Here is a 12,180-nt window from a genome sequence, read left to right as displayed (position 1 = left end):
AGCCGTAGAACCTCTCCAAAACCCTAGCTGAAGCCCTCTCGCAAGTTAGGGAAAAGATGGAGAAACGAATACCAAAATCGGGGCTGAATCGGTTTTAAATAGGGCTGGAATCGGGCGACTACACAGGCTTGGATGCCCCATGCGCCGGTGCGAAATTTCTACACGGGCGTGGATAATTTCCACACGCCCGTGTGGATTCTCTGTTTCTCTGGTTTCTCGGCCGGCTGTAAACAGTACTGCTACAGCACAAGCTACAGTGTTGCTACAATGCTCTGCTAATTCAATGGTGTACACGTTCACGTCACACGTTCATTGGGATAATGCAAATGGGCACACGTTCACGTCGTGGATCACTTGCTAATTCAATGGTGTACACGTTGGTGGAGCTCTTGTTCTATGTGCATAAGTCAGAATGCTCGAATGTGACTGCCTTTGTGCCCCTCCAAATGGATGTGCCCACTCGAATACGAGGAGGTTGGCATAGACTCTAGCATCTTATACCTGACCTATGTCTTCGCGTTTGAACCTTAGCAAGATTTCCTCCAAAATAGGTGCATTATGATCCACATTGGACGATTTCCTTCATACTCAGTCTCACAACCCTTCCTGCATAAAAGTAATATAAAAACACACATATTAGTGTATAAACCTAAGAAAAGTAATGCTCAACATAAGGAATGAACGCTTCGCATTCATATCGCACAAGCACTTATCAGTTGTACATGGAAGCCTTCCACAACATTCCTTCTTGTCTTCATGTTTCTATTATTTAAGGGAGTTTTATTATGCATTTTATAGTTGTTTCCATGAACTCATCTTGTGTGTTTGCTTGTATGTATAGCTAAGCCCCAAAATCACCGGATGTATCTGAACCTTGGGGTGAACTTGTTCAGCATCACTGTTCACAGCCGGCCGAAAATCATAATTCCAGAGAATCCACACGCCCGTGTGGAAATTACCCATGCCCATGTGGAAATTACCCACGCCCGTGTGGAAATTCCACAGGGGCGTGTGAAAAATCAACAAGTCCGTATGGATGACCGATTCTAGCCCTATTTAAAGCCGATTCAGCCCCGATTTCAGCATTCTTTTCTCCATCTTTTCCCCAACTTGAGAGAAGGCTTCGGCTAGGGTTTTGAGAGGTATTGGCTAGTGTTTTGGAGAGGTTCTATGGCTCTGACATCGTCAATCCTTTGGAAGAAGGTTGGTAGGGGAGCTTCCGTCGAGGCGTTTCCTATACCGGACAAGGGAATCCTTGGACAACGAGTAGAGGACTTTACACAAGACCATTGACACGACTATCGAGGGGGTTTCTCTATGGATTCATTGCTTTTACATTCTATTTCTTTGATTGTACTTAGCTCCATGGAGAGCTAAACCCCTAGCGGGTACTTGGGTATTTGGGAACCCTAGGATGTATTTGTTTAATTGAATCTCTTTATTATGCTTTCAATTAATTGATGTTTGTTGTGAGTTCCAACCTTGAATGCTTGATTGTATGAACATTTCCCCTAGAGTGACAATAGGGTTGAGAGTTCTTCTTGGTAACCTTGTGAGTGAGTGACACACCAGGAGCGTTAGACAAAGCTAGGTTGGAGAGGGTTGAGAGGGTGAGTCGAGAGGTACAGGAGCGTCCCCTTTCCCCTCTGACATGATAGATTCTACCTCTGTTCCTCGAGTTCTTTGTGGCCATAATAGAGTGAATGGTCTAAGGAATGACTCTATGGTGGGGCTTAGTTACGCGTGCAACGGAGTGAAGCGTTGAGGTGATCTTAGTATCTAGGGCTTAATCGTTGTTAGGGACCTTCCGCCTGGACCAAAGGGTTAGGTCTATAATTAGGAAGAGATTTATCACTTGGAATCCCTAGAGTTCATTGCAACTCTATTCGAGTGAGAGGTTGAGAGGTTATCTAAGCTTTCCTCCGGGACATGTATAGAGTTAGGCATAGTTGACCTTAGATTTGGGACTATGTATTTAAGGATTTCCACGACTCACCATTACATTGATTAGGAAGCATAATAGAGGGTTTTGCACTTGAAATGATTATCCTAGGCGGAGCATTATCCGAGTACCCCATCTTTATTGATTACCTTACCTCCTCCTTTACTCGTGCTCTCTTAGTTGTTGTTTTTACTTTTGAGAATTGAATCATTATCATACTTTTCACTACTGATCTTTCACATAGCTAAAAAGCGGATTAAGTATTTTTATTCCCTACTCCCTGTGGATTCGATACCAGCTCATTCGGGATTATTACTTCGACAAACCCTTGCAATTACGCGATATACGCAAGGGGACCTTGTCAAGAACTCTGTATTTTAGCTTCTAGGTTATACTTGGTTGCATGACCAACGCCCATGTGCTAGACACACATAGCTTAATGGGGATTAATGTATGAATACACCGTGACCATCGGGTATTTCATGCCCCTCAAACCATTAGAGCTTGACCTAGGTATTGAGTATCGGCCCTAATTAGAGATTTCTCTATTTGTAATGCAATCATAGGATGAAGAGATTCTGAGCCAATACTTGTATGGGATTAGGGATTATCATCGTGACCATCAGGGTAATCTATCTTAGGATTTCTCTTTGCCTGAACAACCATTTACTTAACAACTCTAGCATTCTGCTAGCTTTAGTAACCATAAGGGGATCCGCAACTATGACCATCTTAGTTCCTTGAATTTTAACCCTCTCACTTTGTCGTGTGGACATCTATCCACTTAGTATTAGTTTTCTTCATAGGTTTAATATACTTGATCATGATTTGGTAGGTTGAACAATGAGTGAACAGGTAGTAAGTGTAGCTCCTTATGCCCAGGGAATACGACCCTCTCATGCTTGCATGAGAGGTATTACTTGATTACCCCATGCATTTACGGGTTAATCATCACATACCATGATGAACAATGGCCATTGTGGATGCTGTTATGTTCAAATTTCATTCCATGACATTATGAGCCACAACGGGTGTTATATACCTATTGTACACCCTCTCCTACTCATTTGCACTACAAATAGCTAGTAATAAGCTTGGCCCATTGTTAGCAGCCCGTTGTCCATTCTGAGAACACAACAGACTAATAACAGGTATTGTTGGACCATTGTTATCTGAAACAGTGCACAGCTGAGCTATTGACACAGACAATGGGTAATTGAGTACACATTGTCATCTCTAGGAGAGTACCACAACTATAGTTATGGGTCTTATGCGGCGTTATGGTCCTCATAACGGCCGATGTGCCCATTGTACACTCGTTGTCCTCTCTTGCATGCTCATTTCATATATTTTGCTTGATTTAATTGTATTCTTTATAAATCACAGTATATGGTCAAAAAATGACATCACACCATTAGTAGAGTCAGCCTGATAAGAAAAAGAAGACTGACAAGTCTTCTAGGCTAGAAGTCACCTGATTCTCTAATCCCGAGCATAGAGTGCACTATAGGTGGCCCATGGATTAGGGGTTCATCAAGGGTCACCTCATCAGCTGGCTGGCCTTCGATCCATTTGGCCTCACCAATGAGGTACATGATAGCACTTCTATTTAGGATTAGGATTAGTTTTTTAGCATTAATGAGATGACTTAATAGGTGCTGAGAATGAAGGTAATGAGCTCCTTCAAGCTGGACTGGACCTTCATTAGCTACAGCTGGAATAACACCATTAGCTTCTAGATGTTTGGTGAGGAGTTTCAGATAGACGGATTTCTCCATGAGTATGGGGCTCATCGATGTGGAGTACAATCGTACCAAGGTATACTCCCTGTTCCACATTGACTTACCAGTCCACCCAAGTACTAATCAGGTTTGGACCCAGACCCATTGAGCCTGTGAGACATATGTATGTGGTACCTGAAAGGCATCTACCCTAGAACGTCCAGCGCTATGATATCTCCACTCCATTCTATCTCAGATGCTAACTTGAAGAAAGGACAACACTGGGGTCATAAACCTCTGAAAGATTTATTTCCTTTGGAGCATGGTGGCGCTGGAGTTAATTCACATCGGACATGCGCATGTTTATTAGTTGTATCATTAGGCCCAAGACCCATGACTGGGGACCATCTTTCTGGGTATTGGCATTACCCATCTCATACAAGGACTGGGCCTTATCAATGGTATGCTAGCATGCAGTGTGTTGGAGGGATGTGACCGCTAGACATCATGACACTTGAAGCAATGCGCTTGATAGAACGGAGGGACATACACCATGGTGTAAAATTCCTGGTGGTTCATGGGTCAAATAAATATTCTTCTAATGATGAAGAGTTTCTTCCATTGGCCATTATCCCCACTTCTCCTCCACCTGTTCCAACAGTATTCATTGCTCTAGCTCTCCTTGCATGTATATCTGCCCTAACCATATCACCATTAGTTAAGGAGTGCCTTACATGTCGTGAGGAGGGTTGAGCAAGGATCAAGGGTCTTCTTGTTAAGATTCTGGTGCATATGTAGGGCCAAGACTCTCCATCCACTCTAACGCCCTCTTTACCTGTGGTACTAGCTCTAGTGGCACCAGAGTCTCCTCCCTCTTCACCGACCTTAGTTCCTTTTCACTCATATACCAGCACAGAGTTTTCATGCTAGTTTTCTCCATTATGATTTTGTATCATGTTGTATTTTTTATTTTCAATACTTTCATTCTATTTGGTATTCAGCAAGGGATGCTTACCTTACTGCATTGTATTTATACAATTATATTGGTTTTCTATTTTCTTGCATCTTATTTTATTTCATTTTTTTAGTGTTGTTTTAATTTCTTTCATTTATATCTTTGATAGTACTTGAGGTAACCAGGTACTATTTTGGCCTGCACAACCAGGAGGCTGGACAAGGGTAGATTCATCACCACGTCAGCCCAACTAATAAACCAGTGAATTGCTAGTAACTACACACTCATCATTTGTTTTTATTCTTATTGTTTCTACTTACACTTGTGCATGCATGCATACATCAAGGATAATGTGCATCTTTAAGTGAGGGGAGGGAGTGTCTGATCTTTTGATTTTATTTTTTATTTTATGAAGAAAATTTTCGATATTGGTTTCAAAAATTTTGGCGCTTGTGCTTGATCCATGCTAGTGTAGATCTATGAAGGCATTGCACTCATTTGTTGGAGTTTCTCTAGTTAGTGGCATGATATATGTTAGTTTAGCACATTTTCCATGTTTCTGAAGAGTTAGTCTACTTTTCTTGTTTTCTCTATTTCTTATGTCCTTTTGAGCACTTTGCACCTTATGTCTAGAGAGTGTTCTATTATCGTAGGGGTGCCACCAGTTTTATTTATTTATTTTCTAGTTCAAATTCTATTTATAGAAGAAAGAGTTAAGTCCTTTATAGTATGTAGTCACTCCAGATAAGTGGGATACATTGTATGCCCTATCGAGAAAGAGGGCTACGTCTTGGTAAGTATGGAAGCTATTAACTATAGAAAAATAGTAGAAAGAGCTACCGATCCCAAATTGTGAAAGCCTACTGAGCCTTATAGGAAAGGGCTACCTTAGGATTAGAAAAAATATGTGCATACTTCCGAAATTTTTTGCAACAAAATCTAGACTATAAGATAGAGAAACACTTGAGAGAGCTTTTTCCTATGTAGAGTAGACTATTCTTTTCAGAGCATGTCTATGTTACCTAGCATTTTATTGTTTCATTGTATTAGTAAAACTCCATCATTCTTAGCCTACAGTCAAGCACTCATCATGTATGTCCCTTCATTTATTTATTTATTTATTTTGGTTAAAGACAACCAAATGCTTAAGTGTGGGGAGGATTGATAAGTGCTTGAACGTGCATATTTTATATTTCATTTACACTACATTTAGCTTGTAATTTCATATGTTTAGCACTAAACTAATATAGAATTGCATTCTTATAATCATCAGAGGTTTTTATTACATTTTAGGGACAAAGAAATGATTTTGTAGGTGATTTAAGGCAGGTTGGACAAAAATATAAGTTCCAGAACATCACCAAAGCCTCAGCCGCTTGTGGTCCAACCATGCTAGTGAGTAGAACCCATAGGACAAGATCACAGGAGCCACAACAGCCTTCACAATGGCTATTGTATGCATGATGGCCGTGATAATAGTGCACAACAGCCAGAGCTAGACTGTGTCAGAGTGCGACATATGTCCTAAGAAAAGATTTGTAATCACAATGGCCATTATGGCATTGTGGCAGACACGGCTATAAATAACCCTAGGTTTTCTAATTTTGGAGGAAGATTCTTTTGTTGAATTAGGTTAGGGGCGGCCAGATTTTTGGAATTTGACACACCCCTTACGTGTGTGTACTGCAAGTGCACGGGTTGTCAAAGTAATAAAGTACCCCGGTGAGTGCGTAGTCCCATCCACAGGGAATAGTTGTTAGGAAGCAAGTAGTGATGCTATTTAGCTATTGAGTGAAGCAATTTGTGATTTGAGTGAATAGTATCAATGCAAATAAAATAAAATAAAAGAGAAAGGAAACGCAATAGGAATAAGGAGAGGTAATAGATAGAAAGATGAGGTAATCGGATATTACTCACCCTAGGACTATTGTTTCAAGTTCAAGACTAACTATTATGCCTTTTAACTGATGTTTAATGAGTCGTGGAAATCCATAGAGACACGGTTCAAAACCTAAGCTCAACAATGACTGACCCTATACTATGTCTCAGTGGAAAGGGATACTCTCGATGCCTCACACTATGTAAGGTTGCTTAAAGCTCTGGGGACTCCGGGTGATAAACCCTATTCCCTAATATAGATCCAACCCTTTGGTCAAAGCGAAAGACCCCTAGTCACAATTAAGCTCCAGCACTAAGAATTACTTCAACACTTCACTCTGTTGCTTGCATAACTGAGCCTAATGGAGTTTGTCTCTTAGCACTTCACTCTATCATGACCGTAAAGAACTCTTGGAATGTTGAGGTAGGATAAACCATATTAGAAGGGAAAGGGAACGTTCCGCTACCTCTCGACTCACCCTTTTGATCCTCTTCGACCTTGCTTTATCTAATTCTAATGGAGTGTCACTCATCCATAAGGATTACCAAGATAGAATCTCAACCCTAGTGTCACTCTAAAGGAAAATCAATTCAACAACTATTCAAGGTTGAAACTCAATTAAAACATCAATTAAACAAGCATAATAAGAGTCAATGAAATGAAATCATCCTTGGGTTTACAAGTCCAAGCACCGACTAGGGGTTTATATTTTCATGGAGCTATACAAAATCCATAATGAAATTGAAAGTAAATGCAAGTAATCCATAGATATAACCCCCTTTGTAGTCCATATCGATGGTTTTACAGAGCCACCAAGTCTTCTCCAAAGGTTCACTTGTCACGCTTAGGGCACACCTCACTAAAGCGATGCCGACGAAAGCTTCCCCAATAGCTCTCTTCCAAAGGAACTCAATGTCCAAGGTCATAGAACCGCTCCAAAAACCTAGCAAAATCCTCTCCAAACCCTAGCCACAAGCACCTCCAAAGATGGGCCAAAGATGGGAAAAATCTCTCAAAAGAAACTCTCAAAGCGTTATTTATAGGGCTGGAATCGGGCATCCATACGGACATGTAGAATTTTCACACAGCGTGTGGATTTCCTGGTCTTTATTTCTTGCACGATATGAATAGTAACTGCTATAGTGATTTTGCTATAGTAAATGCAATAGAGCTTCGCTGGAATGCTCCCGAATACACTTTTTTCATTCAGGCCACCGAATGGGCACACATCCATGTCATAGATTGTGACGTATCTTCAATGAAACCATATTGACAAAGCTTTTACTAATGTCGCACAAGTCGAAACACATGAGTGTGACTGCCTTTGTGCCAGTCGACTTTGTGTATTCACTTGAGCACAATGGAGGTTGGCACACACCCACATGTCTTTGATCACAACTTGTGTCTCCACATTTGTTCAATCCAAGAACTTCATCAACAATTGGGTTCACGATCTACTTTTGCTTCCTTTTATCAAAACTTGCCTCCACAACCCTAAATGCATAAAAGAACACAAATACACATGATTGAGCCATAAAATCTGATAAAAGTAATGCTTAATGTAAGAAAAGTATACTTCGTATTACTTATAAACAAGCACTTATCAGAATTCAGTTTGGAAGGACACAAGGTTCAACCAAATTTTATTGGATTCCGAAGAATTTATTAAATGGAAGTTAATTCATATTGATAGTGGAGGGGGCGTGAAGAGATTCAGTGCTATCTTGACGTCCTTGGTATCTTCTCAACCTTAACCATCAGAGATCTATTAGAGGTTGTTAGTCTTAGAATTCTTGATACTTTTCTTGTATATTCTTTACATTCTTTGATCATTATTCTTATATCCATAAGAGGAACAGTAATTTGCTACAGTTCCGCTACAGCAATATTGCTACATTACTTTTTGCAAAACGCGATCCGAACACTCTTCTCTTAAGGCCACATGTCCGAGCACACGTCCATGTGGTAGGCTACAAAATGTTTCTTCATCGACATATATTTGAGAGGTCTTGCATTCTTCACAAAGAGAAGGAACATGAAGATGTGGCTGCCTTTGTGCCCTTCCAACTAGTGAATTGACTTGAATATTCTTGGAAGTTGGTACACATCTCCACGTTCATGAACTCCTCTCATGTCTTGGTCCTTGAATTGAACAAGAACTCCCAACATTAAGTCTATATATCCTATCTTTGCTTCCTTTTTACTCTTCAAGGCATTCACAACCTATATGCATAAAAGAACACCAAATGCACAATATGAGACATAAACCATGATAAAAATGATGCTCAATGCATGTAAAACATATATAAAAATATGTCTACTCAAGCACTTATCAAACTCCCCCACACTTAAATCTTTGCTTGTCCTCAAGCAAAATTAAACATTAAAGTTATGGAAAGAAAAGAGAAGTGTGATAAGTGCTTGTGCGATACGAATGCGAAGCGTTCATTCCTTATGTTGAGCATTACTTTTCTCGGGTTTTTACACTAATATGTGTATTTTTATGTTACACTTATGCAGGTAGGGTTGTGAGACCGAGTATGAAGGAAATAGGCCAATGTGGATCACAATGCACCGATTTTGGAGGAAATCTCGCTAAGGTTCAAACGCGAAAATATAGCTCGATGTGAGATGCTAGAATGTGTGCCAACCTCCTCATATTCGAGTTCGCACATCCATTTGGAGGGGCACAGAGGCAGTCACACTCGAGCATTCTGACTTATGCAGATAGAACAAGAGTTTCACCAACGTGTACACCATTGAAGAAGCAAGTGATCCACGACGTGAACGTGTGCCCGTTTGCGTTACATCGATGAAAGTATGGAATTAGGAAGCTATTCAGGTCAAATACTGTAGCAGAGCACTGCAGCAACATTGTAGTATGTACTATAGCAGCACTGTTCACTGCCGGCCGAGAAACCAGAGAAACAGAGAATCCACACGGGTGTGTGGAAATTATCCACGCCCGTGTGGAAATTTCGCACGGGCGCATGGAGCATCCACGCCCGTGGAGTCGGCCGATTCCAGCCCTATTTAAAGCCGATTCAGCCCCGATTTTGGTATTCTTTTCTCCATCTTTTCCCCAACTTGAGAGAGGGCTTCGGCTAGGGTTTTGAGGGGTATTGGCTAGGTTTTTGGAGAGGTTATTGGGAGAGCTTTCGTCGGCACCGATCCGGCGAGGTGTATCCTAGGCCGGACAAAGGATTCCTTGCGATGAGTAGAGGACTCTCCACAAGAACATCGGCACGACCATCGAGGGGGTTTCTTTATGGATTCATTTCTTTTACATTCTATTTCTTTGATTGTACTTAGCTCCATGGAGAGCTAAACCCCTAGTGGTTACTCGGGTATTGTGAACCCTGGGATGTATTTGTTTCTTTGAACCTCTTTATTATGTTTTCAATAAATTGATGTTTATTGTGAGTTCCAACCTTGAATGCTTGATTGTATGAACGTTTCCCCTAGAATGACACTAAGGTTGAGAGTTTTTGTTGGTAACCTTGTGAGTGAGTGACACACTACGAGCGTTAGACAAATCTAGGTTGGAGATGGTTGAGAGGGTGAGTCGAGAGGTACAGGAGAGTACCTTTTCCCCTCCGGTGTGATAGATTCTACCTCTGTTCCTCGAGTTCATTGCGGCTATAATAGAGTGAATAGTCTAAGTGATGAACTTCCGCTGGGCCTTACTTGCGCGTGCAACGGAGTGAAGCGTTGAGGTGATCTTAGTATCTAGGGCTTAATTGTGGTTAGGGACCTTCCACCTGGACCAAAGGGTTAGGTCTATAATTAGGAAGAGATTTATCACTTGGAATCCCTAGAGCTCATTGCAACTCTATACGAGTGCGAGGTGTTGAGATTGTTCGATTTCTCCTCCGGGACATGTATAGAGTTAGACATAGTTGACCTAAGATTTGGGACTATGTAATTAAGGATTTCCATGGCTCACCATTGCATTGATTAGGAAGCATAATAGAGGGTTTTTGCACTTGAAACAATTATCCTAGGGGGAGTATTATCCGGGTACCCCATCTTTATCGATTGCCTTATCCCCTTATTTACTTTTGCTCTCTTAGTTGTTGCTTTTATTGTTGATAATTGAATCATTATCACACTCCTTATCATTGATCTTTCACATAGCTAAGAATCAAATTAAGTGTTTTTACTCCCAACTCCCTATGGATTCGACCCCGCTCACCCGGGATTATTACTTCGACAAACCCGTGCACTTGCGGGATATACGCAAGGGGACCTTGTCAAGTTTTTGGCGCCGTTGTCGGGGAGTAGGCTTTTAGAGATACTTTGCACTTTGTTTTCTTAGTTATTTCACCATATATTCTGTTTCATATCTTCTCATTCTATCATCGTTCTGATTTTCTTTTTCTTTCTTTTTGTTGCAGCTCCAGGTTATGACCCGAGGGAATCCATCAATATTGATTGAAGAAGATCTTGATCTTGAATATACACTTAGAAGAAAAAGGGAAAGAACCTATGGAAGAACAGCATAATTCAGCTAATTTGGAAGGAGAGGAATCTGAAAACATGGCAGGACAGAATGAGCAACAGCAAACACTATCTGACTATGCCAGACCTTCAGTGTTGGGGACGCAATCGAGTATTGTGCACCCTCTGATTACAGCTCAGAACTTTGAGCTAAAGCCGGCATTCATCCATATGCGACGACGATACAAATAGTCATATAGAGAGCTTTCTCGAGGTGTGTGACATGCTGAAGATAAATGGGGTTACGGATGATGCCATCAAATTGATAGCCTTCCCATTTTCCTTGAAGGGGAAAGTGAAGCAGTGGCTACACTCATTACGTAGAGCATCAATCACTACATGGGAGGAGATGGTAGAAGCTTTTCTAGCCCGTTATTTCCCTCCCTGAAAATCAGCAAAGCTTAGGAATGAGATCTCATCCTTTATTCAGTTGGAATTGGAGTCTCTATTCGAGACATGGGAAAGGTTCAAGGAGCTCCTGAGAAAGTGCCCGCAACATAGATTCCTGGAGTGGATGATTGTTCAAACCTTCTACAATGGTTTGAACCCGAGTACAAGGCAACTCTTCGATGCGGCAGGAGGAGGTACCTTAGGTAGCAAAACCCCCGATGAGGCTCGTCAATTAATTGAGGAAATGGGGTTAAATAGTTACCAAATGAATGCTAGGGAGAAGAAAAGGGTGGCTGGTATCCATGAAATCGATGCGGTGACCTCATTGGCGGCACAAGTAGAGAGTATGAGTAAGAAGCTAGATCTCATAGCTTCGAATAGAGTTGCGGCCGTGACCAATTGTACCGGTTGTGGTGGAGGACATGCTCCCTATGATTGCCCGATCCCTTTTGGTGATGTTTCTTCAGTGGAAAACGTTGACTTTGTAGGTAATGACATGAGACCTCAAGGGAACCCATATAGCAATACTTATAATTCAGGTTGGAAGAATCATCCCAACTTTTCATGGAGTAACCAAGGAACACAGAAGGCTATGGGGCCACCGGGTTTCCTACAACAACAATAAGCACCTCAAGTGGAAAACAGAATTTCAGGCTTGGAAACCCGAATGATGGATTTAGAGAAGCACTTGGCTAGATTTGTTCAATCTGCAAATACACGGTTTGAATCAGTCGAGGCTACACTTCACAACCACACCGCCTCTTTGCACAACCTTGAAAATCAGGTGGGGCAA

The 12,180-nt window shown here is 41.3% G+C and overlaps 1 non-coding gene across 1 annotated transcript; it reads right to left on the bottom strand.

The window, feature by feature from the left end:
- Window positions 1-11,394: 11,394 nt before the first annotated feature.
- LOC120274312 lies at window positions 11,395-11,501 on the bottom strand. The gene has a single exon (XR_005540841.1). It is a non-coding gene; the product is annotated as a small nucleolar RNA R71 (small nucleolar RNA).
- Window positions 11,502-12,180: the final 679 nt, after the last annotated feature.

The sequence above is a fragment of the Dioscorea cayenensis genome, chromosome 12 (genome assembly GCF_009730915.1).
Source record: "Dioscorea cayenensis subsp. rotundata cultivar TDr96_F1 chromosome 12, TDr96_F1_v2_PseudoChromosome.rev07_lg8_w22 25.fasta, whole genome shotgun sequence".
NCBI lineage: Eukaryota > Viridiplantae > Streptophyta > Magnoliopsida > Dioscoreales > Dioscoreaceae > Dioscorea > Dioscorea cayenensis.
This window is presented reverse-complemented; position numbering and strand designations above follow the sequence as displayed.